The sequence below is a fragment of the Sardina pilchardus genome, chromosome 2 (assembly GCF_963854185.1).
Source record: "Sardina pilchardus chromosome 2, fSarPil1.1, whole genome shotgun sequence".
Taxonomy (NCBI): Eukaryota; Metazoa; Chordata; class Actinopteri; order Clupeiformes; family Clupeidae; genus Sardina; species Sardina pilchardus.
Window position 1 is genome coordinate 18356920 of NC_084995.1, and position 7500 is coordinate 18364419.

General features: G+C 42.3%; 1 long non-coding RNA gene across 1 annotated transcript in view; it reads right to left on the reverse strand.

Annotated features, from left to right (window-relative positions):
- Positions 1 to 7500, reverse strand: part of LOC134101132 (uncharacterized) — a 104044-nt gene that overhangs the window by 71870 nt on the left and 24674 nt on the right. Inside the window, exon 2 of the long non-coding RNA XR_009941351.1 lies at positions 1140 to 1174. This is a non-coding gene — a long non-coding RNA (uncharacterized LOC134101132). The remainder of the gene's footprint in view (positions 1 to 1139; positions 1175 to 7500) is intronic.

A 7500-nucleotide genomic window follows, 5' to 3' on the forward strand; every position in this document is an offset into this window, starting at 1 on the left:
TTACTTAATTACTACTTCTAATTACTGAGAATGGGGACCCCACAGGCCAGCGTAGCTGCGCTGCCTTGATCACGTTTGATCATGTAGAGACACTCCCTGTGTCACTGTCACCACCCAAGCACCTCCCCATCACTCCTCTCACCCGCATCTCACAAGAGTCGATAATCACTTATCTATGTACCCGCTGTGCTCCGAGGTGTTTTTTTTTTCCTGTTTTCTGCAGTGGCCCTCACCTCTGGGCACAGCTGGTGTGGAGTCCCATCCTGGTCTCTAGGACACCTCATCTTCCTCAGCCGTGTTGAGCTACAGTATGCCTTATGGCTTGGATGGCAATTGCCGCCAGGAGTGTGCTACTCTGTGAAATAAAGATCACCTGTCTGTCTGTGGCCCATGTGGAACTGCAGCATTCGAGAACCACATTTGTGGCATGTCCTTTTGACTAACTTAAAAGAGATGTATCTGTGCCGGACTTGTCTGGACATCAAGAGCAACACCAGCAACACCAATACCATGTCAGCAACACCAATACCATGCATGTACTGTATACATGCCCTACCTGCAACAGAAACTGTAGATCCAGGATAGGACTATTCAGCCATCAGAAAACAAACCGTTAAAGGACAGAAGAGAGTTGTGTGTGTGTGTGTGTGTGTGTGTGTGTGAGAGAGAGAGAGAGAGTATGGGTATGAGTGAGAGTTTGCTGGTATGAGATTCACTGATAAAGATGCACAGACTCCATCTCACACTGCTCTCCTGTTCACCCTCCTGTTGGCCCATTATCCCTGAGCTCAAAGCAGTGGCCGTAGCCCACAGAGAGCCAATCAGAGAGTGTACAGTGCACCGTTCCTTAGCGCCCGCCATTGTGACTCTCCATTTTGCACAGAATAGCAACAGCGACAGCCATTCCTCTGTGATTGCAGGGCAACAAGCCGCTGACTTAGTCATCACAGACAGATCCAAGGAGCGGGGACCGCACAAGGCTATACAATTCACACTTCACAAAATAAGCAGCACACAAAACAAGCACATTCTCAATCATGAACGAGACCACTCAATTGTCTGCCACACACACACACACACACACAGAAACACACAGAAACACACACACACATACTCGAACAATGAGAGGGATTACTCACAGTTTAAGAGTCAAGTGTAGATGCAGTTCTTCCCCCTGTGACAAAAAGAACACAAGAGCGAAAAAGTAATTAATGAAATGTGAAATAATAAGAGTTGTTTTTTCAGACTGGCCATAAAAATATACTTCAAGTGATTTACTGCTTGCCTCTGATTTCACAAACTCCATCTGTCCAGCAGGTAGCTAATATATCAGACTCTTTGAGCATTATAATTTATCTTAAGCTTCCTGTGACAGTCCGTTGTTGATATTCTTTTTTTGCAGAATATTTCTGAAGTAAACCACAGAGCAGATACATGTACTATGATACCTTTCTCTCTAACACAGTTTCAACCATCATTGCAGCTCAGAACTATTTCTAACCTATTTAATGGTATCTTTAAAATGCTTTTAATGGAAAAGTTCAGAGAAAGGTGACATGAAAACGGCAATAATGACCAATCGTCATCATCATCATCATCCTCGCTATCATCGATCACTCATAATATATATATATATACATATGTATATAAACAGTATATATTCAATACATAGAACCATGCAGGCTTTGAAGAACCCTTAGAGCTTCCTTTGATGAATACTTCAAAATGGTTTTATATGAAGCATGCAATAGAACCATTTTTGGTTCTATATAGCACCTTTTTTTTCTAGGAGTGATGTTATCATCAACGTTATCATCATCACAATCACCATCATCATCATTGAGACAGTGTGTGGGAATTAGGATGGTATTATTAAGCCTGTCATCATTGTGTCTGAGGAGGCAGCTGAGCTCCATCAATGGCCATATGACTCGAGCGGCACTTGAAATAACCCTGAAATTGCCCAGGAGTGGAGCCATGATGGAGATGATGTGAATGCAACACAAGATGGCAGCCAGACCGGGCGACAGAGCAGGCGGAAAAGGAACCAGCTGGAGGCTGAGAGGGAACATAAGGAGGGAGATACAAAACAGAAAAGGCCCACAAGGTCACAGATGATGGAAAACAGTTGAGCGCATTGGGAAAGTTAGCAAAAGTGGAGTGGAGGGGAACAGAGGGTGGAGAGGACAACTCCCAGCACACATGTTCCACTGCAGGAGAGAGGGCGGTTAGGTTTGGACGCCGCGATGAATTTTCTTTTTTTCAGTTGCGCAGTTTTAAGATAAAACCTTAAGTTCAGTTTTAAGGTACTGTAGCTCACACTACACGTTTCAATCAGATCCTCATGTTGGCTGTGCTCACACTGAATGTTTGACTGATCAGACTGAAAGACGAAAAAAAAAAGAAATTGATTGTGACAGGATGACAGGAATGTGGCCCGATTAACAAGATGTTCAGAAGTGACTGATTCGAGTTGAAATCAAATCAAAATCAGGCAGAGTCTGCTTTGCATAAGACCCTGTCTATTTTCTCCTTCGGAACATATTATGACTGATACATGGCAGGTACATGGCAAAGTCGTCTAATTAAAGCTTACTTAATACTGAGGTTGAGTCTATTTGCTAATTTAATACCATGGGCAATATCCTAAACACAAACATCGGTCAGTTCAATGCTCTCACCTGCCACACATTAGTCCATCCTCAAGACAATGAGATAAAGGCCATTTAAATTTGTCATTTGAAATAGGGACCCTATACGTGCTATAAGTGTGATGAGTAAGCAAACTGCATATTCTTTAAGTATCTCTACGCTCGAGTCTGTTTCGATCGTGAGCTGACAGCACGGCAGAGGCTGCAGCTGCAATCACATTAGATCACATGAATGAGTCAGGCGAGTGAGCCCCATGCAAAAGACAGAGGCCTAAACAGTGCTCTTAAGCCCTTGCTCTCTCGCCACAGCACGCACACAGACACCACGGAAATTGCCCCCAGAAGTCAATAGCAGTCATCGGAGACTGAAAAACCTTGCTCTCCACCGACATAATTGAATTTGGGGCTTAGGTGATTAGATGGCCTTTTGAGCCTTCAGTGGGCTAGTCTCTTCAGACTGCCCCCTCGTATCCCTACTCGACCCCTGGCCGTCTCTTTCACCACCTGCTTGGCGTGACCTCTTCATGTTCTTGGGAGTGATTCCCATAGAGTACTGAGTAAAGTAGTGGTTTAGAGGAAGACATATTTTTGACGAACAATAAAATTCAGCTCATTTTTGAATCTGTATGCTTGCATCGTTTATGTTACGACAAGAGCCGGTCGTAACAATGCATAGCACTATATCCACATGCCTGCACACATGGTAAATTAAGAGAACTGATAGCTACTGTAAGGTGTGATTTCTGTTTCCTTCCTGTTTCATTATCATGAAAAGTTGAGGTACTGTAGATGCACTGCTTGCTAAGACTACAGCCATGATGGTTGCTGGCAGGCTGTCATTTCATTAAGGCTTTCTTTTTCATTGAAGTATATTTTTGGCTTTATTGATACAAGACCGCGAGGAGTGACAGGAAACAAATGAGAAGGGATGGGATTGGGAAATTGACCCAGGTCGGACTCACACCTGGGTTCCCATGGGCACCGAGACCCAAGACTGCACGGAAGCTGTACCCCTGGGGTCTCTCACCTTTTCAGGAATATACCTGAATGACCCAAAATCATATGGAGGGCTACTCATTCGAAACAGACCCTCACATCTTTTTTGCGAGAGTAATCATCCTAAATAACAGGCCTATGTGATTTTTACATTGACATTATCAATATTACTGTATGTAGGCCTATAAGTCTTTATATATTAAACAACTGTATTTTTCATTTTCAGCTGAGTCTTCAATACTTTAATATCAATATGCGACACCACCAACATTTTTTATACGTTTGTTCATTTCAAAGTTTGCATGTTATCTAATCTATTTTCTTTTTTAAATAATACTTTTGTGAAATTAATCAATTAGATTACAAGTTGTAGCATTACCCACCATTAAGAATTCAGAGGCTGTTTAAGTTCTGATTTCAGTAGACAATTTGGTTTTAACACTAAAACAATCACCAACACAAGTGCACAACCCTAACTTATGCAGACTCCTTTTACAGTTATCGCACATCTGAAATATCTCCATGATCTGACAAAAAGGCTTTGTTTTTCAGTCCTATTGCATGGCATGCAAGGCAGAAGACTTTCAGCACTATTGCAATCATGCACAAACCGTTTGGACGAACAAGGAGTGGCGAACAGTTCTTTCTGTTTAGGCCTACTGTCTATGCGTGTGAGCAGCATGTAGCCTACCGGTACTGTATGCACTCCGATTCTGTTGTTCTTTAAAGAATGAATGGGAAAGGGATACAGTGCCAAAGGCTAAAATGTAACTCAGCTAAAATGTGTAAGGTTATCCCCAAATATCAAGTTAATGTTACAGATGTATGGCTACATAATTCTTAAAACAGCTCTGGTCTACAATTAAATATCTATTAACCAGTTGTGCTACAGCACCCCGCTCCCCATCCCTGCCCATGAAGGCCATCTTATTATCTTATTAACTAGCATATCACCCATGATCAAAATACAAATTAGCAAAATATAATACCAACACCACAAGCATGAAGATATTGTTTTTTAAAAGTGGGAAATGGACACAAGAGAGAGAGAGAGAGAGAAAGACTAAACGGTAAAGGTCAACAATAAATCACTATCTGTACATTGCCTGAAGTGTGACTACCATGACATCTCGCTGCGGCAGACTGGACCGTTCCAAATCGAGCTGGCCTTCAGCCCGTGTTATCGGCCGCAGCCACATCCTGACTGTGTGTGTGTGTGTGTGTGTGTGTGTGTGTGTGTGTGTGCGTGTGTGCATGCGTGTGTGATTGAGGGCTGCACATTACTATCAACAAGCATTGCTAATCACAGAAGTGCTATGACAAACACATCAGGGATGCAGGGTAAGGTGTAAAACAGGTGAGAACATTGTTGGATGATAAAACCAACCAACTTTTGCAGTTGCAGTTTTTGCCTCAAAAAGTCTTTGACATCAGAAGACGAAAAGTACTGATACATGTTCCCCCTATGCTCCTTACAGTGGCTGGTCTTACCCCAGATACATCGTTCAGTTCATCGTTCATTGTTCACTACATCAGTACAGCCTTCTACCAACTAGGAACAAAGAATGAAAATTAAGAATGGATGAACGAGCTGATCAACTTTTGATTGATTGAACGGATGGAACGTAACATTGTAAATTTCTGATTCCACAGCGCTCTGGTGCTGGGGTTACAGCATCTAAATGGTTTTGCTTTTTACATGATTTGATTAATTAGATTATTATGACAGAATCTGAATCTAATGACTTTTAAGACCTTTAAAGAGGGAAAAAAATAGTACTATTACTATTACTAATACTGTCTGCAAAGCCTACAGCACATCATCCTTCAACATCGCTTAATTATTGAAGAAAAACCGCTGCATTCAGTGGGATGACTCATAGTGGGGTTCTAAGGCTTTGCCAGAACAGCCACATTCACTAATAACTCTGAGGAACTGGTTGTTGTAGTGGGATAGACACAATAATAATAATAATAATAAATAAAACAGTAAACTGAACGAAAAAAAAAAACCCTGCCCTCCAACAACTCTAGATATCGTAACATGTTTAGGCCTTAAATAGCAAACACTAAATGTAGACATTTGAAGTATTTTTAAGGGTCTGATGGTACCTTATTTTGGTAATAAGTCTGCAACTACGCTGGAGGAAAACACTGAATTTAATGCCCTTTTACATCTACCAACATTTTTATTTTACCATTAATTGTGCATATTGTCACTGCTCTTACCATTACTTTTAAAAATCCAACTATCACTGCAAACCAATAACTTCCACACCCTTCATAAGCAGGTATTGTGAATACCTGCGAATGAATATGACAGACCCGTACAAGGCCTTGACGAGTGCTATCTTGTAAGTAATATTTTACTTTTTTTCACCTCAGTTGTTGCCACTCACTGTGTAACTAAAACTGTAAGCAATTCATGTATCTAAAATCTGTCATTCCAATCTTTTACCGTCATTCTTGCACTTGTACATGCTCCCATTAAGAGATCTGCAATGGCTGACAGACTTATTTACAAATAAAAAAACACCTATTCAGAATGATACACCCATTATGTAGAGTGCATGCCATACTGCAATCCTCACATTTCTGAAATTACAGTACTGTACATACTGTATCTGTGTGAGGGTCGATGTTCCATTTCATCTCTCTTCCTCCATCTCAGACAATCAAAGAAAAAAAAAAAAACCTGAATAACCTGCCATGGTTTTGTTCCACCTTTTGAAAATTCAGTGGATATAATTATGACTCACAACTCCTGTGATCTGTGGCCTGCCCCAGATGGCTATTAAGATGTCGGAAGTGTGCTGTTATTCATCTGTTTATATAGCTCTTGCACTGCGTAATTTTCATTTCCCACCTCTGACCCTCCCTTGCACAATTCACTACGCAGCTCTGGGCAGTATTACAACGGGCCAGCTCCTCGGTTCCCAGCAGTTTGAAGATGAACAAGGAGCACAGGGCACGGGTTCGGGCACGAACTCTTCGGCTACGGACATGAACACTACTGGAGGTCTGGGCCACTGGGGACTGGAGAGTCTATTGCAAAATGTCGTTCCCATGTGAAGAAATCAAATCTGCTAGGAAGGGACACAAGGTTGGTGTGTGTGTGAGTGTGTACAGTATGTGTGTGTGTGTGTGTGTGGGGGGGGGGGTTATAATTCCAGACAAACTGTGCCAGATGTATTGTCCAAGGCCAACGCCTTTCTGCAGGCTTTATTCACCCCAGTAGCAGAGGTGGGCGTGAGCCTTCACAGACGACGGTGATGTAGCGAGAAAAGGAGTAAATGTGTGTGCATGTGTGCATGCATATGTGTATGTAATATGCATTCATATGTTAGGGAAGGCGGAGTGTGTGTGTGTGTGTGTGTGTGTGTGTGTGTGTGGGGGGGGGGGGGGGGGGGCTAAGAGTAGGGGTGTTGATGGGTGTGTGTGGATGAGGCAGGATTCCAATAAAAAGCCTTTAGGGCAGTTTAGGGTTTACTGTACAGTAACCCTGCGACCTTTAAAAGGCACTCTATGGGCAGGCACAGTGGAGCCCACAGACAGGGCTGGGATTAGGCTCCTTCATTATTAATATCACACACAACACACAACACACAACACACAACAATGCAGTCTTCCCATTCCACACCAAGCTTCTGGAATGAATTATCCAGCAAAAAGCCTGCATGATTAATTCCACAAATACAGCGCACTCTATGGATATGATGAACAACGAAACATCCTCTCCAATGTGTTATTCCAAAATTATTCCAAAACTGTAATTCAATATATTTGTGTTTGTTTTGCCGAATCCATGGCGCTGGGCATACAGTAGATGAGCGCCTAGGCAGTTGACACAGAT